General features: G+C 40.7%; 1 protein-coding gene across 4 annotated transcripts in view; it reads left to right on the top strand.

Annotated features, from left to right (window-relative positions):
* Positions 1-24,820, top strand: part of ankrd11 (ankyrin repeat domain 11) — a 252,452-nt gene that overhangs the window by 26,179 nt on the left and 201,453 nt on the right. For 3 of the 4 annotated variants that reach the window (XM_072518040.1, XM_072518041.1, XM_072518042.1), the window contains one exon: positions 7,042-7,113. The gene's annotated coding sequence lies outside the window, so the exon portion shown is untranslated. Of the gene's footprint in view, positions 1-7,041; positions 7,114-7,914; positions 8,062-24,820 lie in introns of those variants that run through there. The other variant, XM_072518044.1, reaches the window with a different exon arrangement.

Below are 24,820 nucleotides of genomic sequence, written 5' to 3'. Positions count from 1 at the left end.
CCTTCCAGGGACCATATCCCTCTATTCCCATCCTATTCATGTAATTTGTCGAGAAGACCCTTAAAAGTCACTATTGCATCTGCTTCCACTACCTCCCCCGGCAGCGAGTTCCAGGGTCCCACCACCCTCTGTGTTTAAAAAAAAAAAAGCTTCCCTCTGACATCTCCTCCTTTAAACTTTTGCCCCCCCGAACCGTAAACCTATGCCCCCTAGTAATTGACTCATCCACCCTGGGAAAATGCTTCTGACTATCCACTCTGTCCATGCCCCTCATAATCTTGTAGACTTCTATCACGTCACCCTTGAACCTCTGGCGTTCCAGTAAGAACAAACCAAGTTTCTCCAACCTCTCCTCACAGCTAATGTCCTCCATACCAGGCACCATCCTGGTAAACCTTTTATGTACCCTCTCCAAAGCCTCCAAATCCTTCTGATAGTATGGTGACCAGAACTGAACTATATATTCCAAGTGTGGCCTAACTAAGGTTCTATAAAGCTGCAACATGACTTGCCGATTTTTTAACTCTAAGATTGATCCCGTGGCTTGGTGGTGATGGGAGATATGCGGGGCCATGAGGTAACGGATTGTGGCTGAGTACAACGCTGCTGCTGCTGATCCCCAGTGCCTCATAGATGCCCTGTCTTGAATTGCTAGATCTGATCTGAATCTATCCCATTTAACACAATGGTAGTGCAACACAACATGATGGGCAGCATCCTCACTGTGAAGATGGACTTCGTCTCCACAAGGGTCATGCGGTGGTCACTCCTACCGATACAGCCATGAACAGATGGATCTGCGACAGGCAGGTTGGTGAGAATGAGGTCTAGCATGTTTTCCTTTCTTAGTTCCCTCACTGCCTGTTGCAGATCCAGTCTAACAGTTATATCACTGTGTCGCCACCTCTGCTGGGTCTGTCCTGGCGGTGGGGAAGGACATAACGAGTGGTAGTGAAAGTGGTGTCTGCGACATTATCTGTACAGTATGATTCCGCGAATATGACTATGTCAGGCTGTTGCTTGACTCGTCGGTGAGACCACTCTTTCAATTTTGGCACAATCTCCCACGTTAGTAAGGAGGATTTTGCAGAGTTGACAAGAGCTTGGTATGCCATTGTTGTTTCCAGTGCCTAGGTTGCTGTCGGGTGGCCCAGTTTATTTCCTTTCTCTTGACTTTATCGTGGTTTGATATAACTGAGTGGCTTCGAGGCCATTTGAAAGAGCACTTAAGAGTCAACAAATTACTTTGGATCTGGAGTCACATGTAGACCAGTCCAGGTAAGGACGGCAGACTTCCTTCGCTAAAGGACATTCGTTTTTTTTAATGACAATCGACAATGGTTTCATGGTCACCATTAGACTTTTTCACGTTTTCAACAATTCAATTTCCACCACCTGCTGTGGTGTGATTCTAACCTGGAGCATTTCCCTGGTCCCTTGATCACCATTACAGTGACAATACCACTATGTCACTGCCTCCCCATTTCGAGCCACAAAGAGTTCATCACCAAGGTGAAAACCATTGTCTCATGCAAAGGCTGTCAAAGAGGACCTTCCTCTCATCAGTACTGTCTTCTTCCTGTCACTTAGCCAACTGTTTTCCAGGTTGCCAACGTCTCTCTTTTATTCCATGGGCTTTAACTAAACTGACAAGCTCGTTCGGTGGCATTTTATCAAATCCTAATGGAAGACTATGTACACCAAATCAACCACATTACCCTCTTTAACCCTCTTTATATGTCATGAAAAAAAAATCCAGTCAGTTAAATACTATTTAGCAAATTGATGTTAGATTTCCTTAATCAATCTGCATTTGTCCCAGAGACTAAACCAAATTACATGTTTAATGCATGAAATTCTGGAATTATAATGTATTAGACTTCATTTCATAATGTCTTTTTTCTATGACCAATGTAAACTTGGCAATAAACCATTTACACTGTTCAGTTGCTGTTGATGATAAACTGTTAATATAAGCAAGATAATGTGAACCATCGGAAAACTAGATATCAGCCCCTATCCGTTGCAACATAATCTGGGGTGACAGGTTGAGAAGGGAGGTGGTCAATGCAGGACTGAGGGTGTTGTACCTAAATGCCGCAGTATATGGAACAAGATAAATAAGCTTGTTGCGCACATTTGAAATTGGCCGGTACGATGTTGTGGGCATCAGAGACGTGGCTGCAAGGGGATCAGGACTGGGATCTAAATATCCAAGGATATGTGTCCTATCGAAAGGACAGGCAGATGGGCAAAGGGGGCGGGGTTTGCATTAGTAGTAAGGAATAAAGTTGAATCGATAGCAAGGAACGAATTAGGATCAGAAGGCATAGAATCGCTGTGGGTAGAGTTGAGAAATTGCAACGGTAAAAAGACCCTGTTGGGAGATGTGGGGCAGAAAATAAATTCGGAGATAGAAAAGGCATGTGAAAAAGGCAATATTACAATAATAATGGGGGACTTCAATATGCAGGTGGTTTGGGAAAATAAGGTTGGTAGTGGATCCCAAAAAAATAAATTTCTGGAATGTCGAAGATGTTTTTTTGAAGCAACTTGTGACAGAGCCTACTGGGGACAGGTAGTATTGAGGCAGGCAGGCTGCAAAAGGGCTTGGACTGGCTAGGAGAGTGGGCAAAGAAGTGGCAGATGGAATACAATGTGGAAAAGTGTGAGGCACTTTGGGAGGAGGAATGGAGGCACATACTATTTTCTAAATGGGGAAATGCATAGGAAATCAGAAGCACAAAGGGACTTGGGAGTCCATGTTCACTATTTTCTTAAGGTTAACGTGCAGGTTCAGTCGGCAGTTAAGAAGGCAAATGCAATGTTAGCATTCATGTCGAGAGGCTAGAATACAAGACCAGGGATGTACATCTGAGGCTATATAAGGCTCATTTGGAGTATTGTGAGCTGTTTTGGGCCTCGTATCTAGGGAAGGTTGTGCTGGCCTTGGAAAGAGTCCAGAGGAGGTTCACAGAATGATCCCTGGAATGAAGAGCTTGTTGTACGAGGAAAGGTTGTGGACTCTGAGTCTGTACTCGTTGGAGTATAGAAGGATGAGCGGGGGTCTTATTGAAACTTACAGGACACTGCGAGGCCTGGATAGTGTGGATGTGGAGAGGATGCTTCCACTTGCAGGAAAAACTAGAGTCAGCGGACACAATCTCAGACTGAAGAGACGATCCTTTAAAACAGCGATGAGGAATTTCTTCAGCCAAAGGGTGGTGAATCTGTGGAACTCTTTGCCGCAGAAGGCTGTGGAAGCCAAATCACTGAGTGCCTTTAAGGGTTCCGGGGTTATGGGGATAAGGCAGGAGAATGGGGATGAGAAAAGTATCAGCCATGATTGAATGGCGAAGCAGACTCGATGTGCCGAGTGGCCTAATTCCTCTCCTGTGTCTTATGGGGTAGTTTGCTGGTTCAGGCTGTAAATTGACTGATGATCTGGCGCACTTGTATCTACTCAAAAGACAAGTGTAAGAGATTTTCTGCTTCTGCTCTGCACAGACACCCCCACCCCCCATAGTCATTGCAAAGGTAATGGCCCCAGAAAAACTGCTGATGTGCAACTTTAAAATACCATGTGCAAATGTAGTTTAAATGTGGATCCTGTTTCTGTAGAAACTATTTTGTGGCATCTGCTGTTAACCTATTCATTTTGAAAACTGAGTTTGTCTGCAAATGGGCCTAAAGTTTAAAAAAAAATAATTTAGAGTATCCAATTAAGGGGCAATTTAGCGTGGCCAATCCACCTAACCTCCTAATTTTTCGGTTGTGGGGATGACACTTAACGCAGACATGGGGAGAATGTGCAAACTCCACACAGACAGCAACCCAGGGCCGGGTTCGAATCTTGGTCCTCAACGCTTGTAGACAACAGTGTGAACCACTGTGCCGTTTTGCTGCCCAGGGCCTAAAGTTTTTTAATACAGATATGTATAGCTCTTTTGACCTCTGACTCAATGTATGTCTTGGGTTATGTCATCATAAAGGTGCATTATGTTGTACTGACAATTGCTTACGGTGTACAACTTTGCATTTACTGTGCTTTCACATTCTAAATTTTGAAAATTGATGAAGGCAAGTTTAAGACTTGCTAGTTAAACTTCGCTTTCCCCTAGTGATCAACATAAACTTCTTGACTGTTGATCTTGGGAGTGGGAAGCTAATCCTAGAATTATTTTAACAAATTGTTCCGAATGAGATTTTCATGTCATCTAAATGTGCTGTAACCTCATGGCACTCATTTATCTAGCCATAAGATTGTGGGATGTCCACCCATTCTCCGACAACAGTCTAAAATTAAGCTAGTCTATTCACAACCTTAATATCACATTTGTTCCTGAGCTGAGCTTCCTGACCTCAATTTCATGCCACCACTAAGACTGCTGAGTCCCCCCTGCATAACTTCACTCTGGTCTTAGCTCATCAGCTGAATTTCTCCTTCATCCCTTCGTTACATCTAGACTTTACTATTCCAACACACTGCTAATAGCTGTTTCATGTTTACCCTCCCGAAACATGAGGTAATTTAAACTTTTATGCCCATACCCTTACTCCTACCAAGTCCCATTACCTATCCCTTCCACATTCACCGACTTGCACTGGCTCCCTGTTGAACAAACTCTCAATTTTAAAATACTCATTTTTATTTTCAACTTAATTGTTGCTTACATTGACTATAAACTTGTTTTTTTGATAAATGTACCCTTACAATTCTCCAGAATATTTATATGTATCACTAAAGAGTTTGGGAATCACAGCTTTCTGTGATTCTTGCCTCCTGAAGTTTTGTTGTACAGATACTCGGATTTCCTTTTGGAGACCAAGCAGCTCCCAAGTTTGGGAGGTAACTGTTAATTCCTTGTACGCAATGATTAGTGGCAGCTTGTGCCAGATGTGGGTCAGTTTGTTGCATTTTTCCTTTGAATCAAAAGGTTGCGGGTTCATGTCCTACTTCAGGACTTGAGTGCAAAAATTCTGGGCTGACAGTACTGAGGCAATGCTGCACTGCAGGACATGCCATCTTTTATTATCCTCATTGTCCTAGCCAGTATTTATCTCTGTCACAAAAACAGATTGTCCAGTTCTTAAAGCTCCTCTAAATAGCAATGCGGTATTGTGGAAATTAGTGGTCACATTTTCTACATTAAAACAGTAATCACACTTCTGTACTTCATTGGTTGTAAATGTTTTGCCATGTCTAGGAATTGTGAAAGGTGTTTTAAAAGTTTTTTAATATCTGCACAAATATGATCTCAGTGGACAAAATTCTTTTGCTTCAAATTCTTCTGCTTCAAGTAGGTCCACTTACCGTCCGGTACCAGTAAAATGGGTTTCATTCTAGGTATAATTCAAAGGCAGTAAACACAAATGAATATTTGCCTGCCAAGTTTTGCTTCAGTCCCTGGGGCATTGCTGTTGGGATGTGGAGGATGGGGCAGGAAGAAATGCCTACATTCCAATGCAGCAATGCTGATTCTCAGCAGTGTAAATTGCAACCTGCATTGTTTTAACTCTTGGATTAAAATGTTGAGGTGCCTTTCACATACCAGAATCAGCACATGTCAGTTATAATGTTTCTAATAATTGCCTTAATTTTGCAGCATATTTAAAATGGTCCACAGGAACAAGGATGTAACAGTTAGTAAAATGGACTTTCATCAGAACACACATGAACAAAAATAGTTCATAGGCAAGTCAAATAAGTTGTAAAAGGAAGGGCAACTAGAAACAAACAATGTAATAGTTTCCAATCTGCAGATCTGATTAGTTCCTTTGTTTCTAATTCCATTTACAATCTCACTTAGTTCATTGAAAGGCCCCTGTGGGTGGCCTCAACACAGTGAAGGAAACTTCATTGTGATCTTTGTGATGTGATACTGCAAAGTTGAAGATTTTAAAAAGACCATACAATTCTTTTGAAGCCTGTCCGTTCAACCTTCCCCAGTGCTTTGAATACCCTAATACCTGTATCCCTACTGCTTTGCATGACAGACAGAAGTGGGAATAGACCATGGAAGATGTGAAAATAAAGTTGTCCCTTGCCAAACGTGTTGCAGTTATTTCTTTACCATAAACCTAATTTGACTTGAGGCAGGAACTTTTTATAATTGATATCGGCAGAAACCTTGTTAATCTGGATCTTGTGGTGCAATTTTCTCCTTTTTAATTTGACAAACGTTTGCTTTGATCATGGCTGAGTAGTGTTTGTTGTAAAGCATGTAAGTGCTTTGTTTTGCATTGGTTTCTGACTTATTCTTGTAGGGACTAAAGTTGTGTGCATAAGTGTGAAGATTTCCTTTACAATTAGAAATTTCTTATAGGGGAGTACATGCACTGTCATGATTTGGGTTGATTGCATTCTGAGAAACTGTAGAGTCAATTCCCTTTGCCTTGAAATAATTTTGTGTGGGATTGGAACATTTGAAGGGAAGAAAAAAGCAAATTACTTCCCCCCCCCCCCCCCATCTTTTTTTAAAAAAATAATGAAATTAAGCTAATTCCTGCAGGAGGACAATTTTGATCAACTTATTGGGCAGCACAGTGGTTAGCACAGTTTTTCACAACTCCAGGGTCCCAGGTTCGATTCCCGGCTTGGGTCACTGCCTGTGGAGTCTGCACGTTTTCCCCGTGTCTGCGCGGGTTTCCTCGGGGTGCTCAGGTTTCCTCCCACAAGTCCCGAAAGACGTGCAGGTTAGGTGGATTGGCCATGATAAATTGCCCCTTAATGTTCAAAAACTTAGGTGGGGTTAGGATGGAGGTGTGGGCTTAAGTAGGGTGTTCTTTCCATGGGCCGGTGTAGACTCGCTGGGCCGAATGGCCTTCCGCACTGTAGGGATTCTATGATTAAGGTGTATGTGAAGCATCTGCGATGTATGCAAAAATTGATCTGATCTAATGCATAAAGATTCTGCCTGACACAAGTGGAAATACTGATGAAAGATGCTTGTGTGCTGACTTGCATGTGCCATTTATGTTAGATATTATTTCAGCTGCACTGTGCCAATATCTAACTATATTTCTCTGATGTAATTTCAGAGCACTGACGTCAAAACACGTGCATACCTCTATTGGAGCAAATACGTACTGTGGTGGTGAACTATGGAATCGGTAAGCATTTTATTTTTCTTATGTCTGCTTTTGGTCCTTCCACTTTTTCTATAGATGGTACGTGGAATCGAGTTGGTTAGAGACTTTGAAAAGCTCTTAGGATTATTGTAAAATTAAAAGCATTGTGTCTAAAATTCCATTTAAAGCCTTGCAAAGTTGAAAATTATTATTGACCCTGAATGGCATTGATCCCACAAATGAGAGAGAATTTTGGTAGTTCTCCAGCTTCTCCTTGGAGTGGCCTTGATATTAGTAAACCTTCATGCTAATCTGAGCATTTCCTGTCAGTCTGTGGATTTTGCAATGCATCCTGTGAATTGTGTTTAACCTGTGAGATTTCAATCAAAGGGCTGACCCCCCAGCCACTTGATGTTGACATGCTGCAAGATTCAATAATTCAGATTGTTGAAGTGAGTTGAACATACCTGGTCGTTGTAGGTAAAGACGATGCCGGAAGCACCTGGTGGACAATGGAAGTTGGCAAACAATGGATACTCCATTGGAGTGAGGAGCACACTGACTTACTGTTGGGAAGAGCTCACGACCTGCTGTTAGATTGACTGTAGAGTCCTGTGTCTTAATGCAGTCCTTCAGGATCGAGAATGACTTGCTTCCACTTTGGATTGATTGTATGTAGCTCGAGTTCCAATGCGCGTTCTGCTGCATATGGGACAGATGGTCCTTGGAGGGTGGGTAAATACGTTGTATGGAAGTTTGTGGGCTCTTTCTGACACCTCAACTTTGCTCCTGCGTGTTCCTGACAAAAGACTCTCTTTGTTCAGTGCCTTCTCAAATGAACCGTATCCATTTTGGTCAGCACACCTGGCAGGCTGTTTTATTAACTTCGAGAAATACTTGAGCCGAAACCATTTAAAACGAAGCATGTATAGGAGACACTTCTGCTTCAAATAATTGTTGAACAAGTTTCTGTTGAATTGTTGAACACAGGTAAGGTTATTATTTTTTCTTTTTATATAAAATTATATTTTTCCAATTAAGGGGTATTAGCGTGGACAATCCCACTACCCTGCACATCTTTGGGTTGCGGGTGTGAGACCCATGCAAGGTAAGCTTATTCTATACAAAATGGCAACTTTTTTTTGCCATTGTTTCCTGATGAGCAGAAAAACAACAGACCAGAGCAGGTATTGCTTTTGCATACTTGAATATATTTTCCTCGCTTCTCATCAGTGTACAATCACTGCCCATTTCTTAATGTATTGACGCCTGGCAGAGATGAGGTTCCACTCATTCATTAGCTTTCCACAACATTTGTCAGTGTGGTGACAGTTATTTGTGTGTGAGGTTTTTCAACCATTTTAAGGAAGGACATCATAACTTCAGAACAATTTTGTCCACACCTGATGCAGTTTTGACAGATGAGAGAAACCGAAAAGGGTTTCTTTGATAATCCACACCCCACCTCCAGGCACGGAGGTCAACTGCAGCTCTCCTACTGTTGAATCCGAGATCAGCCAACTTGCCCATTAAGGGAATTCCTAAACGTTTACCTAATCATTTATTTTTAAATAGTCGCTAAGTCATGGATTCATTGCATGCAGCTGGTCTTTGTTCTCTTCCATCCATTATCCACTTTTTTTCCATCAGTTTATTAAATGCCGCTGTATTTTTTTCTTTCATGGTTTGTTCAGTTTGGAAAACATCTCTATATTCTCTACAAAAATCAGACAGCAGGGTAGCATAATGGTTAGCACAATGACTTCACAACGTCAGGGTCCCAGGTTCAATTCCCGGCTTGGATCACTGTCTGTGCAGAGTCTGCACATTCTCCCTGTGTCTGCGTGGGTTTCCTCCAGATGCTCCGGTTTCTTCCGGAAGACGCGCTATTAGATGATTTGGACATTCTGAATTCTCCCTGTGTGTACCCGAACAGGTGCCGGAATGTGGCGCCGAGGGGCTTTTCACAGTAACTTCATTGCAGTATTAGTGTAAGCCTACTTGTGAAAATAAAGATTATTATTATATTCTGTTTAATATTTTCAATTTGATGGTTTGTGGTTCAAACTTGCAAGATGCAGTTTGTTTACTATGCAATATTTGAGAAGGCTAAAAGTAGTTTAAAATTGCATTGCATATATTATAATGTGTTCAGGAATCTGAGTTCTCTGCTCAATTTTGACACAAATCTGTGCGGAAGGTTTTCTGGTGGCTTTGACATCAGGTTGGTGGCATTCTAATGAGTGTGTAGGTGTGAGGTAAAACCATGAATAAAAAACAGCTGCTGATTATAATTGCTTTCAGCATTTGGCATTGCTTTGTATTTATCTATAAAGCTTTTAAAATAGGAAAACCAGGATGCAGAGCGAGGGCTGTTCCATTAATTTTCCTCTGAATTCAAGCTTAATATTAACAACTTGCATATTTCCAATTTTTTAATGTTGGTTTGAAATGTAAATTCCATTTTCATTAGTGCACTGTCTGTGAAAAGCAATGAAGCAAGTTGAAATTGATGTATGGATTATTCAGAAAATAAATCAGTACAGCATTTGGTTTTTTTTGGTGTCTGGCAATACAGCATTGATTTAGGTTCTTCAGCCGAGCTATCTTTTGGCCCCCCCCAAAAAAAAAAACACGGGCACACACAGACATTTCTTCACTGAAGTCTGGTTCCTTTTGCATTGTAACCAAGGTCAAAGTTTTATTGAAGCATGCATACCTTAATCAAATGTGGTCACATACACTTATCTGGTCTTGCACGTTACAGTATCTTGTGTATGTTTACAAGATTATTCCATTTTTTAATTATGCAGGTGAAATATTTTACCTTCACACTTGTCCTGTTCCTATTGCAATTTAGACTAGTTGGCTTAAGGCCACTCTCTTTACTTGAGTGCTCGTTTCATCTTACCTGCTGGCTTCACAAGTTGCTTATTTTACAGTAGGTATATTGCAATCTGCCTGACATTGTCATGCCAATTTCCTGTGCTGTAAATGCTTCCTATATCTGGTCAGCAATGTTCTCCCAAAGTTGGTCTGTTTAGTGCATGTGGAGTGGTTTTAAGTAGAAGATTTCTTATTAAAAAAAAACAATCACTGCTGGTCATTATGAAACATCTGTACTTAGTCAGAATGCCTATGAATGTGAGGATTGTTTTGCTCTTAAACTTTGATTTGCTTTACGTGGTCCTTGAGCTATGACCAAAAAGCGGTGCAGATGCATGGGACATTTATGTTTCTGGCTTTGTTTTCTCTTAAAAGAAGCCATAGATATTTTGACTCCCATGTTTCAAACTGCTGTGTATGCCAGGAGGGGCTGGTTTAGCACAGTGGGTTAAATAGCTGACTTGTCATACAGAACAAGGCAGCAGCGCGGGTTCAATTCCCGTACCGGCCTCCCTGAACAGGCGCCGGAATGTGGCAATGAGGAGCTTTTCATAGTAACTTCATTGAAGCCTACTTGTGACAAACTATTATTATTATTATCTTTTGTTCAGCAAACAAATAGCCTATTTCTGCTCCTGTTTCATATGTGCATATTGGTAAATTCATGATATGTACAGAGGAAAGCCAAAATGAATCAGTTGCTGACATGTTTATTTCAGTGATTCTCCTTTACTCAGAAAGTTATAAAATAACACTACTCTAAATGCATTTTATAGATTAAAAGTCCAATTCTATTAAACAGTAAATGAAGCAAGTAGCAGTAAAGTGAAAATATATATATGTTTTTTTTCCAGAAGTTGATGTGCTTAGCTAAGTCTGAAGAACCAGGTCAAACAATTTTTACATAGTGTTTCTTTTTATTTCACCATCTCTGGAATCTCATTTTACTTTATCCCTGAAGGCTTCCAAAATGGCCCCCCCCCCCCCCCAATTTAAACAAGGAAAGTTGATAAATAAACCTTTAAATTGTGAGGCAAGGGGTAAACCGATTTAAATAATTTGTACCAAACATATTATTATAGAATGATACAACACAGGAGGCTATTTAACACATTGTACCTGTGCCAGCTCTTGCCAGCTCGTTCTACAAATCGGCTCATTCCCTGTACCCCTGCAAGTGTTTTTTTGTGACATTATTTCTCAAATTCTAATGTTATAATTGAATCTGCTTCGCTAAAACTGATCAGACAGTCTGTTGCAGATCACAGCAATGCTGTATTGAGTTTAAAAGTCCTCATGTCACCTGTAGTTCGCTTGCCATTTGCCACGAGATACAATTTCTTATTATTTAATCAGTCATTATTTTGAACCTCTATCAAATCTCCACTGCCCAAAGGACAAGAATTCAAGCTTCTCCAGTCACTCCACATAATTGAAGATTATGGGCAGCACAAGTGGATAGCACTGTGGCTTCACAGCACCAGGGTCCCAGGTTCGAATTCCCGCTGGGTCACTGTCTGTGCGGAGTCTGCAAGTTCTCCCCGTGTCTGCGTGGGGTTCCTCCCGGATGCTCCGGCTTCCTCCCACAATCCAGAGACATGCAGGTTAGGTGGATTGGCCATGATAAATTGCCCTTAGTGACCAAAAAGATTGGAGGGGCTATTGGGTTACGGGGATAGGGTGGAAGTGAGTGCTTAAGTGGGATGATGCAGACTCGATGGGCCGAATGGCATCCTGCACTGTATGTTCTATCTTCATCCCTGATACCATCTAATTAAATTTCGTCACGTCCTCACCAAGGCTTCCTCAAGGAAGCTGCTTGTAATCCTCACTTCCTCACATTCTTCCTTGGGGGTGTGGGGGTGTGCTAAAAACTGAAAAACATAGTCCAGTTGAGGCCAAATGACTGTTTTCAAAAATTTCAGTACAGCATCCTCATTTTTGTTCTCTTGCTCTATTAGTAGAGCCCAGCATCCTATATGGTTTTTCAAACTGTCATCTCAGCATTTTCTGCCGCTTTCAAAGATGTGTACATATACTCCAATTCTCTCTGCTCCCACATACTGTTTAATATTCTGCCATTTTGTTTATCTTGCCTCTCCTCATTCTCCCTACTAAAATGTATCACTTTGCACTTGTGTTAGATTTCACCTGCCATAAGTCGGTCCATTTCACCAATGTGTTTATATCTCTTGAAGTCTTGCATACTATATTTCTTTGTTTCGTATCATTTGCAAATTTTGACCTTTTGTGCTGTATGCACGAAATCCAAATATCAAAGACCATAGTGGTCCTAATAGTGATCCCAGCGGCCTCTATTCCCATCCAACTCTTTCAGCAGATCTTCCTTTCCTGTGCTAACCCAACTGGTGGATGGCTATCACAGTCCCTCTCTGCGTTTCCCTCCCACTTGTGAACTTGGCCCTTGCCATTTATACGCTTATTGTAGATGATTGCACAGACATGGCTTTGATGAAAAAGTTGGCTGACGAATTATGGCATCTTTTCCTCCTTTGATGAAACTTTCCTGCCTGGCTTCTACCTCCTAACACTTGGCGACTCCAACAATACCCAACATAGCCCTTTTACCAAATCACGCCTTGGTACTCCACTGGCAACGGCATTTCCTTTTGAATATATCAGTTTGTCTCACCTGTCACTGCTTTCCTCCCTCTGTTATCGTCACTGCTTTCCCCCCCCCCTGCTATCGGGGGTGGGGAACAAAAAACACATCTCTAGTCACTTAGAAATGCACTTCAAAATGTTTAACAGTCTTTGGCACTCATTCCACAGCTCGTGATCTGCTGAAAGGAGAGATCCTATCTCTCCTTTGCTGTTTGCCCAGTATGGCTGCTCATGGTTTGCAAGAACAGAAATGTCAAGGGTGGTATTTTTTGAGCGGGGAGTGATGTCCGATTTGAAGGGTAAGGAGCGAGTATTCGAAGCGATGAAACTGTTCCCATCCTGGATGGTCTCCTATTTCTCAAGATACACATAATTGCTTCTTCCTGGTTTTAATTGCTTAATTGCAGCTGTACCTTCCACTGCATGGGTTCTTAAAAGTGCTAGAATTCCCTCCATAACCTCTCCACCTCTCTACTTCTCCTTTTAAGAGGCTCCTTAAAACCTACCTCTTTGACCAAGCTTTTATGTCCTCTGTCTTAAAACAGAGATGCGAAGCCACCCTGGAAAATTTTGCAAATCAAATGCTCTTTACATAAATGCAAGCAACAATTAGTTTTCATTGAAATTTTATATTTTCTTCAAAGGTTTCCCCACTGTCCACGTTGGGCAGAATAGCCTCCAGTTGCTAGATTTTTTCCTCTCGCCTTTTGCACCAGGCTCATGTCCATGTCATTGAAAGTGTCCTGAAAAATATTTTTTACTCCAATTGAATGGCTTGGCCCTTCCCTTGGACAAATCTGAAACAAACTTATTAAGTCTGTGACAGGTTTATCATGAACTCTGCGCTGAAATCTGTGCTAACCCCACATATACTGTGCCAGAATTGAAAACAGTCAATGACCTTTCACGTTGTAGTTAAAGGTGCATAATTGGTCTTGGAAGGGACCAACAGTAGAAATGAAGTTTTTTCTGGGAGGATTCTAAAGTAATGGGATAGTGACTGGGTGCGGTTTCTTCTATCTCTTTGGGACCATGAAACAACTTTTCTGAGCTGAGATCTCGCATGCCACTATACAAACTATTGTCTCTGTCTGCAAAAGCAAAATATGTGGAAACTGGAAATCCGATATAAAACACAAAACATTGGGAATGCTCGGCAGGTTTGGCAGCATCTATGGCGAGAACCGTTGACTTCAGGTCACCGATCTGTTTGCCAGAACATTTCTGAGAAGTTCAGTTCACTTAAAATTTAGCCACCTTTAAGTTATTCCCCCAAGAATACTCTTCCTGGCGAGATTCTGAATGCAGGGGGTGGGATTCTCCGTTTTGCCGGCAGCCCGGGGATTTCCCGATGTGTTTGACCTAAAGCTGTGAGATTTCATCAGGTCTAGTGTCAATATAAATGAATATCGGGCAGCACGGTGGCGCAATGGTTCGCTCTGCTACCTCATGCGCCGAGGACCCGGGTTTGATCCCGGTCCCGGGTCACTGTCTGTGTGGAGTTTACACATTCTCTGTGTGGAGTTTACACATTCTCCCCATGTCTGCGTGGGTCTCACCTCCACAACCCAAAAGATGTGCATGGTAAGTGGATTGACCACGCTAAATTGCTCCTTAATTGGAAAAAGGTAATTGCGTATTCTAAATTTATTTTAAAAATATATATATATAATTATTGGGGCATCACCCATTTGTTTGTGTACTGCATTTGTCCCACCTTCGACAAGTGTTTGGCTTGTAAGATCAGAACTAAGCAACACTTCTGTAGTGATTTGATGCAATTGAGTGGCTGCGAGGCTATTTTAGAGGGCAGCTGGGAGTAATTGCATTGCAGTAAGCCTGGAGTCACATGTCATGTGGACCAGGTCACCGTTGCAAAGTTCTTTCTCTGAAGAACATTAACGAATCAGGTGGATTTAAAAAAATGCCAATCCAGTGTGTTCCATGATCATAATTACTGAAACCAGGGTAGCACGGTGGCGTAGTGGTTAACACTTATGCCTCATGGCGCCGAGGATCTGGGCTCGGCCCCGTGTCACTCTCCGTGTGGAGTTTGCACGTTCTCTCCATGTCTGCGTGGGTCTCACTCCCACAACCCAAAAAGATGTGCAGGGTCGGTGAATTGACCACACTAAATTGCCATTTAATTGGAAGAAAAGAATTGGGTACTCTAGATTTATTAAAAACGGAAAACAATAATTACTGAAACCAGCTTTTTGTTATGGATTTCTATAGTTGAATTCTGATTTCCTCCTTGCCATGGTGGGATTTGAACTCTGGATCATTAGTCCAGTAACATGGGTGACATGGTAGCACAGTGGTTAGCACTGTTGTTTCACAGCGCCAGGGACCCGGGTTCAATTCCCCGCTTGGGTCACTGGTCTGTGCGTAGTTTGCACCTTTTCCCCGTGTCTGCGTGGGTTTCTTCCGGGTGCTTCGGTTTCCTCCCACAAGTCCTGGACATGCTGTTAGGTAATTTGGGAGTTCTGAATTCTCCCTCCCAGGTGCCGTAGTGTGGCGACTAGGGGCTTTTCACAGTAACTTCATTGCAGTGTTAATGTAAGCCTACTTGTGACACTTGTAAAGATTATTATTATTACCACTGTGCTACCATATCTTTAAGGACAATTTTGGGAATGGGCAATAAATGCTGGCCTTTTCAGTGATATGGAATCCCACAAATAAACAAAGAAAAATTATGTCCAATGGATATGTCTTGAGTATGTTGAATATTGCATTTTTAAACTTGTAGATGTGCTCCATCAAGGGATTTGATTAGCACTGAACTCTGAAAAATATGAAACTTGGAGTAACTGCTTTATTTATTTTACAGTGCCATAATCCATTCATCGCATGCTTCATTATAATGCATTGGTGTCTTGATGCTGTTTCGGGTGGTGTAGTGCTCTGAGAGAATAGTATTCATTCTTTAGAATGTGTTTGACTTAATCAATTTGTATGGAAAGTAGGCTTTTCTGCCTTTTATTGAATGTTCTATTACGGAGCACAAATATTCCATTGGTGATGTTGTTGGCTGTTTAAAGTAAATAATTGACCTCCAATAGGGCAATAGAAGCCACTTTTTAAGGTGGAAACTCTGAAAAGGTATATTGGCTAGTCTTCAATTACCAAACCTGCCTAGCTGCCACTATTAATTACTAATGCTGAGGGTTTGGTGCTTGTTTCTTGTGTTACAATTAGGTAAGTCAGGGATAGAATGAATATTGGTTGCTGGATCGATCTCCGAATATGTAAAAATATTCTGATACTACACTGGCCTTATTGTGATTGGCAAAGCTCCTTCAATGAACTGTGGTGACTGCGTGAATTCCATCTTCATTCAAGCTATACATATTCTTTGGATGAAATAGAAGCAGCACTGAATTCTAGCAGTTGAAGATAACTGGTGTATAGAACAAAGGCAGAGTGAAATGCATGATGAGCTTGGGAGAATTGGGACCAGCACAGAAATGTATGAACTATGGGGCGAAAGGAAGTTCCGTTTGTTTTACCTGACTGAAGATTGTAATGTCGGTTTGTATTTTTTCTTCCTTGGAGAAAGGAGTATCCTGAGACTTGGGTTTAAAGATCTTAGATTGCTGTGTGGTTGCTGAGCATGGTAGATTATCTGAAGAGTCCCTATTTCTCCAATTATCTGTTGGAGGTGTGGTCTATTCTCTGAAGGTTATCCAATTTTTCCCATTGTGCTTTTGGTTTGCCATTTTATTCTCAAAATATTGAAATTATTTCAGTTGATCAGAGCCACTAGCACATTATTTCCCTTCCTCTTGAGAAACTCACCATATTATATCCAAAATGCACTCTGATGTTATCTAATATTTTGATAAGATATCCTAGAAATATAGAACATTAATGGCACAGAAAGAGGCAATTTGGCCCATCACACCTGTGCTGGCTGAGAGCTATCCAGAGCATCCGAATCGTAGAGGGCCATTGGATATGAAGAGGCTAATTTCCAATAACATCATATATCCAATAATTCAGCAATTTGAGATACAGCGCAGGATTAAAACTGGAGATATTTTGGAATGTGGATTTTGTATTTGTCATTTGTGATAAAAATCTGACTCTGGGAAATGTGTAATTAGTCCTGAATCCTAGCTTGGTCATTGGTAGTGTAATAAAGTGCAAAAATAAGGTTGGAGCAGGCAAAAACAGGCAAGAGACAGAATTAAAAGTGGTTTATCTGAATGCTCACACTATTCCTTACGAAATGATTGAATTGTTGAACATATAAAAATAAATGACTATAATACAGTGACCATTACAGAGAAATTGCAAGGTGATCAAGGCTGGAACCCTGAATATTCAAGAGTATTTGACATTTTGGAAGGACTGGAGGAAAGTAAAAGGAGATGGGGGATAGCTCTGTAATGAAATATTAAATTGGAGTTGGAAAGAAGTAGCAAGAAATACAAAAAACCCCCAAAAATATAAAAGCTGCAAGTAAATAAAAAGCAAAAGCATGCCTCATGCGCATTGGTCCCTGAGATGATCAGACTGTAATTTCTAAAGGTAAATGAGGAAATTGCAGAGGCTTTGAACAAGTATTTGTGTTCATTTTTGCAATCAAAGACATGAAACGCATCACAGAAATAATAGAAAAACAAAGGTAAAAGGGTGTGAGAAACATGAAATAATCACTGTCACTGAAGGAAAAAGTAATGGGAATGCTAATGAGACATGAGGCTGACCAGTCACCAGGACCTGATGGTCTGCATCCTAGGTTCTTAAAAGAGATGACTGCTAAAATAGTGAATGAAATTGTTGTAAACTTCGAAAAAAAATCCCGAGATTCTGGGAAAGTCCCAGTGGATATGAAAAATCACAAATGCAATACCTCTGCTCAAGAAAGCAGGATACCATAGGTCAGTTAGCCTAATGTACGTAATTGTGAAAATGCTAGAATCCATTATTGAGGAAATTGGTTCCCCTTTATCCATCTGCTTGTTACCTATTCAAAGAAATCAGTTTTGTCAAACACTATTTCCTTTCACAAAATCATACTGTATTTGCCTCATTACATCATGACTTTATAAACATTCTGTTACTATTTCCTCAACAATAGTTTTGCAGAGGGTGGGAGTGTGATGAGGGGTTGGCAAAATGTCATGATGTAAAATGTAAGTCTTCATGAGTTGTCTCCTTCCAACAATTGGATTGCTCTTACTGAACTGGAGAAGTAGTTATTTGAACTGCTTTTATTTGAAGTCACTAATATGCAGCTCTCAGTTTAATGCCACAATATCCATTTGTGGGAATACAAATCTGCACAGTGATCCTATTTCTGTGCTGCAAACCAGGAACTGACTTGAAATAAATTTCAAGAGCTTTCTTCATTTACAAATTATAGAAGTAAATAAATTGCATTGAAAAGGAGCCTTTCATGATCTGTGTGCCAAATTCTGTTATAACCAATATTTGAAGCATTGCGGTTGTGATGTAAGAAATATGGCCAGAGAATTGCTTGCAGTAAAGTCCCATCAATAGCACTAAGATGAGCAGATAATTTATATTTGACATTTAATACATTAAAAGGGCGGCACGGTAGCACAGTGGTTAGCACAGTTGCTTCACGGGTCCCAGGTTCGATTCCTGGTCTGTGCTGAGTCTGCACATTCTCCCCGTGTCTTCGTGGATTTCCTCCGGGTGCTCCGGTTTCCTCCCACAGCCTAAAGATGTGCAGGTTTGCTGGATTGGCCATGCTCAATTGCCCTTAGCATCCAAAAAGGTTGGGTTACGGGGATAGGGTGGGGGTGTGGGCTGAAGTATGGTGCTCTTTCTAAGGGCCGGCAGACTCGATGGGCTGAATGGCCACCTTCTGCAGTGTAAATTCTATGAAAATTAGATATAGGTTGATTTGATTGGCATACTTGCCATTGCTGACAGATGTGTAAGGTTAGTGTAATGCAGTGCTTGATATCTTTCTTTCTTGTATCACCTGATGTGAAGGGCAAAGTAACCAAAGAATCTTCTAGCAGGTTGACTCTAAATTTTCCTTCAAGCTCTTGGTTTAAATATTAAGATTTTTAAAAGTTCCACAGTCTCATATCCCAAATGACCCACATACCTTCTGTATGTGGACATGTTGGCCATGCTGAGGAACTCAACCAACATGTTAATGAGTGAGCAAGCACTTATTCCAGAGATTAACAATGCTCTGGAAAGAAGCATTCAACCTTGCTGTTTGTTTACATAAGTTATATTCATATCCGTGGTCCACTCTAACAGTACTCGAATAACTTACCTTTTAGACATTGTTTAATCCTTCCATTCCATTAAACTCCTCAAAGTCCAGACTTCTGTAAAATGTCCAGCTCTTCAAGCCAAACAAGCTAGGGGATCCTCAGCCATTCCCAGGGTTTCCAACACTAATTATGGGAAAGGCCCAAAACTAGGCAGTAGACAGATGTGATCTAAGCCTTGCATAGACAGAATAATATTTATTGTTCTTTGTGATCACCCTGGTGATAGAGTTTACGGCTAATTGCTTTGCAACCATATTCTAGCACAGGTTGCAGACCAGGAGTTGTGCACCTCGTACCAAAATCACAAATGACACCCTATGGAACTGGACAACAGTGAACTTATCTTCTCTACCTATTTGCAGACTTTGACACAGTTGCCGACACTATCCTCCTCTGTCCTCCAGTTGGATGGGACATTTCTCAGTTGAATCCATTCTTATCCATCTAATCACATCCAGTGCATCACTTTCAATGGCTTCTCAACCTGCTCCCAAACCTTGACCTCTGATATGTTTAAAGGATCTATTCTTGGCCCCTCTTTTTTTGTCATCTACATTTTGCCTTCCTGTGATATAATTCGAAAGCAGTTTGTTAGTTTTCACATGTACACTGATAGCACCCAGCTCTGCATCACCTCCTCCACCGCTCTCAATTCCTCCACTGTTGTTAACTATGACTGTTTATCTCAACATCCAGTACTGGAAAATCAGAAATTTCCTCCAATATTGGGAAATCAAACGTGAACAAATTGTAAATAGAAACGATGGGTTAGAGTAGCAGCCACATTTGTGCCTGAATAGACGCAGGGAAAATTCCAAGTTCATAGACCTGGTTCCATACCAACTTTGGATATGTAAATACCCAGTTATAAATGGGGAATAAATAGGAGACAATGGAAAGGAGTCCAGAATTAGCTGGGGTTCTTCTGGTGAGACAAATTAAGCATGGGTAACATAAGCATGAAACATCAGCGAACTGTTGTCCAAGTTGAACCAATTAAGTCCAGAAGCTATTTGAAAGTTAAATATTGGAGAATGCACTGATGGAGGTATTTCGGGGGAACTGAATAGCAGGAGGTATACAGAATCCGTGACAGGGCACTAAAACAATGGCAACGTTGATCGTCACCATAAGATCCAGAGGTGGCGAAGAAATGTACTTTAAGTCCAGGTGAGTGAATCTCTGGCCATTAAAAGAATAGCCGAAGAACCAGTCAAATAATGGAAGAAGCTTGAAGGGTTGAATGGCCTGCTTTTGTTTTTCTGAAAGCCTCTGTCAATGAAAATGTTGCAATCCTTCTACTGCTCCATAATGGGCTTCCACTTGTTCCTCCAATTATTCCTTCCACAACTGTGTGGCTGCGATTAGAGAATTATGGGCATGATTGATTGATCCAGTTACCCATTCTTCCATTGTACCATGCATTGTACATGCATCAATCTGATTACGTTTCTATTTTACCCCTCCACTTTAACATTATATTTGTTAGAAGTTGGTAGTAATAACCTTTTGAAAAGACTTACCAACTAAGGAAGTTTAAAGTTCAAAGTCCCTACATGCAATACGACTAGTCAAATTCTGGCATCTCCAAACCTGCTGATGAGCTTGATTGTTTCATTTTGGGAGACTTTTTGTTTGGTCTCACTTTGAGTTCCATGCCTGCACAAACCACCCAATAATCATGGTGAAATTATTCATTTGTCAATCGAATGAAGTTCACTTGAGTTGTGAAAAATATTGGAACACGAGTGGGACACATTTCGACCGAGACAATTTTAGGGAGGAATATTGCTAGTTGTGAATCTGTGACCCAGGTTTACAAGTCCGCCCTTGGTAGTGGTGCCTGTCGTGATGAATTAAACATACGAGGAAGTGTACCACATAACATGAAAACTTATTGCTATAAATAAGCTACTTCTCTTGCAGCATATTAGTAGCAATGATCAAGTAAACTGACCAACAACATTGATGCTTGTGTGTGGCATAGTTGGCTTTAATCCTGAATGTGATGTTACAAATGGCTATATGTTCACTTCCTGCCACATTGCCATCATTAATTGTAGTATAATTTTGAATTGTTTGTTTTATGGCTGGCATGGTAGCACAGTGGTTGGCACGATTGCTTCACAGCGCCAGGGACCGGGTATCGATTCCCGGCTTGGGTCACTGTCTCTGCGGAGTCTGCACGTTCTCCCCGTGTCTGAATGGTTTTCCTCTGGATATTCCAGTTTTCTCCCACAAGTCCCAAAAGGCGTGCTGTTAGGTGGATTGGACATTTTGAATTCTCCTTCCGTGTATCCGAACAGGCGCCGGAGTGTGGCGACTCGGGGATTTTCACAGTAACTTCATTGCAGTGTTAATGTAAGCTTACTTGTGATACTAACAAAGATTATTTTATTAAAATCAACTTGGGAGCACATATGGTTGTACAACAGACATTGTTTGAGAATTCCTGCCAATTTAACATCAGAAAATTCTGTTGTAGTGACGGCATAAATGTGAAATGTTACTGAAAGTTCATCCCATTCATGATGTCACTGAACAGAATTCAGAACAACAGAGTATCCTTCTAGGCTGCATCTAACCAGCAATTTCAGACCCTGAAAGTCAACAATAAGGGGTGATCAGATTTTCTAGTGTGTGCATAGGTAATATTATGTAACATTCACGAATAAATGTCATTTGCGTTGTATGTATTTTATCCCTTTGAAGAAGTAATCTTTCGTGTTTACTAGCAATTTGGTGATGCTGTGCACAGTTTGAAGCTGATGGTCAAATGAGTATTGACATGAATAGTGTTGTTTATACAAGTCCGAAATCTAACCATTTCCTTTCATAGTGCAGAGAATGACTACAATATGTTCTGCAATTGCTCTGTTGCTGCAGTGTATGCAGACAGTGAACTGAAAGTTCTAAGTTTTCAGAACACAAATTGCCAGTTCAAAATTAATTTTTACAACTATTTCGGGTTATTGTGCCTGACGTTCAAGCATCGGTAATCCTGAATGTTGGTTTCCAATGCAAAGCTATTTTGAACAGCTTTACCGGCGAAGCATAATCCAGCTCAGTGTGTGTGTGTCTCTCTTACCCCCAACCATTATTCATCATTTGGGTGGGATGGTGAAAGAAGCAGAAGTGTAAGGAGTGTTTTCCATGGGGTTGTTCAATCATGGTTTTCACTTCTAATCAATGAAATGTTGGCCCCATCAACACATACTTATTATGCAGTTTCTAACTCTGTGTGGAGGGGGGGGGGGGGGGGAAGAGAGCGAAATGGGGGGGGGGGGGGGGAAGAGAGCGAAATGGGGGGGGGGGGAAGGAGAGAGCGAGAGGGGGAGAAGGTGAGAGAGTGGGGAAGGGGGTAGGAGAGCGAACTGGAGACGATTAATTAAAGGGGAGGCCGATTTCTCGGGGCCTTTCCAATGCTATTTTACAAGGTGGCTGTTTGGGGGTATGGAAGAGCATCTTGGAAATTATTATTCCTCTATTTTCTTTGCAGGCAAAAATCTAGTTATTGTGATATTTCCCCATTCCGGATATCACACAATTAACATGTTAAGGACCAGGGACACAAATTCAGTTATGATCTGTCTGTGAACACTGCATTGACATGCCCAACACCAGATGCACTGACTTTGAATAATATAACTGAAAGGTTGCATAAAAACTCAACTTTTGGAGTAAAAGATTGCATTTTAGGAAATGCTTGTCTTGATTAAATTCTGAATACGGAAAATAAGAAAGGAAATAAGAGGGGCAAAAGAAGTATGAGAATAAATTAGCAACACAAAAGTATTTTAGAAATGGATAATGAACAGTTAAAGGGCAGTCAAAAGGAGCTTGGGGTAAAAATGGATATAATCTTAGAATAGCTGCAGTATTAAATGAGTACTTTGTATCTACTTTCACTGATGCCGTTATCTTATAATGTAAGGGAGCAGGTAATATGCTGTTGGTTAGGATAAAAATGGAGAAAGAGGAGGTATTTTAAAGAATGACAGTGCTCAAACTAGAAAAGTCATAGTTAAGATAGGGTGCATTTTACGTTCCTGAAGGAAACCAGGGCTGAAATTGTGGCTGCAGTCTTCCAATCCTCCTTGAATATGTGGGGGTGGCAGAGGATTTGGAAATTCTATATATTTGTTTTGAAAAGGGAGGATTAAATTCTGTAATTACAGACCAATCGGACTAATGTCAGACATGGTAAAGCTTTGAGGCAATAACCCAGGATAAAATTGCCATTTGGAATAATATGGGCTAATAAATGCAAACACAGATTTGTTAAAGGAACATTGAATTTGATTAACTTATTTGAGTTCTGTGGTGAAGTAACAGAGTTGATAAGTACATGGACATTCCAAAAGATATTTAATTAATTAACAGAAAAGATTAGTTAGTAGAATTAATGCCCATGATTTAAAGGGGTAATGACAGCATGGATATGAAATTGGCTAATTGAGAAAGAATGCTGAGAAATGGTTGTTTTTGCGATTGGAGTGAAGTATACAAAGGTGTTCTCCAGTGGTCTGTAAGGGAACCAATTCTTTTTTCAAAAGTTGCTATTGAATATGCTTCCGCCGCCCTTTCATGCAGGGCATTCCCGATTGCAACTCATTGCATAAATTGTTTCCCCTCTGGTCACCTCAGGTTTTCTTTTGCCATTTACTGTAGATTTATCCCTGGTTATCAGCCCTTCTGCCAGTGGAACCAGTTTCTCTTTAATAATTCTGTCAAAACTATTCATGATTTTGCACACATCTATCCAATTTCTTCTTTTAATTGTCTCTTCTCCAAGAACAGCAATATCTCTCCACACAACTGAAGTCTTTCATCCGGGTTTGACTTCTTTCCACAAGTCTGCTGCCCAAAATTGGGGCTGCAACCAGTGATTGTAAGGACTTGCCATGTTTCCCTCACTTGTTGTCCAAAGTTCTGTTTTTAGTTTTTTTAACAGCCATCTCAACTTGTAAAGATTTGTGTACCATTGAATTTATAATACGCCTCCTCCTTGCTGATACCAGCATATATCGATTCACACTTTCAAGAATTAAATTTAATTTGCCATCTGTATATTACTGTTCACAATACTTAGAAATGTGGTGTAATTGAAAACTTTGACATTATGCCCCCTATACCCAACACCAGGCCTTTGGTGTATATCCAAAAGAACTGGCCTCAGTACTGACCCCCAAGATGACCATGGTATAGTTTTGCGGTATGTTCCTTTGCCAACTTTTTTCCCAGTCTTCTGATACCCCTTTAAACACATGAACTTCAACATCTTGCTCGTCAGTCGATTGTGTGGCAGTTTATCAAACCTCTCCTGGAAGTCATGTACACATCTTTTGGATTACCTTTATCAACCTAATCTTATTTTTCACAACACGACTTGCCTTCATTAAATTGGCAATAAGTTCCAGAACATTGCTTTGTTTGTGATCGCTTTCTGATGCATTTCACATCAATTGGTATTTCCATAAATGTGCCCTTTTGCAACTGTATAAATATCAGACGTTTCCTGCATCAAAATTTTCCCCAGTTCTTGTGACCTCATCACTTTTTGCATATTGTTCCCCATAATTCCCGTATGTACAAAATTCTTTGTTTCTTCCTTTCCATCCAGTTTGTTAACATGACAAAACCACATGGTAAACTCATTTTCCCAGAGGGATATTGGGATGGAAGGCTTCTGGTTATTGGTAACTTACAACCTGGTCCAATGAAGGGATATTCTTTATGTTGAGCAATACATAGGGGCTGGACGCATTACATGTTATTTTCTTTTAAAAACATTTTTTTAAGCTCTTTTTCACATTTTCTTCCCAATTTACACCCAACAATAATCAGTAACTAATGTAATGTCAATCCCCATATCAATAACAACGATCCCATTCTCCCACCAAACCTCAGACATTAGCCCGCATGTTAACATACATAAATGACAAAAAGGAATTAGGAGTCACCCATAG

This window comes from Scyliorhinus torazame, chromosome 10 (genome assembly GCF_047496885.1).
Source record: "Scyliorhinus torazame isolate Kashiwa2021f chromosome 10, sScyTor2.1, whole genome shotgun sequence".
Taxonomy (NCBI): Eukaryota; Metazoa; Chordata; class Chondrichthyes; order Carcharhiniformes; family Scyliorhinidae; genus Scyliorhinus; species Scyliorhinus torazame.
This window is presented reverse-complemented; position numbering and strand designations above follow the sequence as displayed.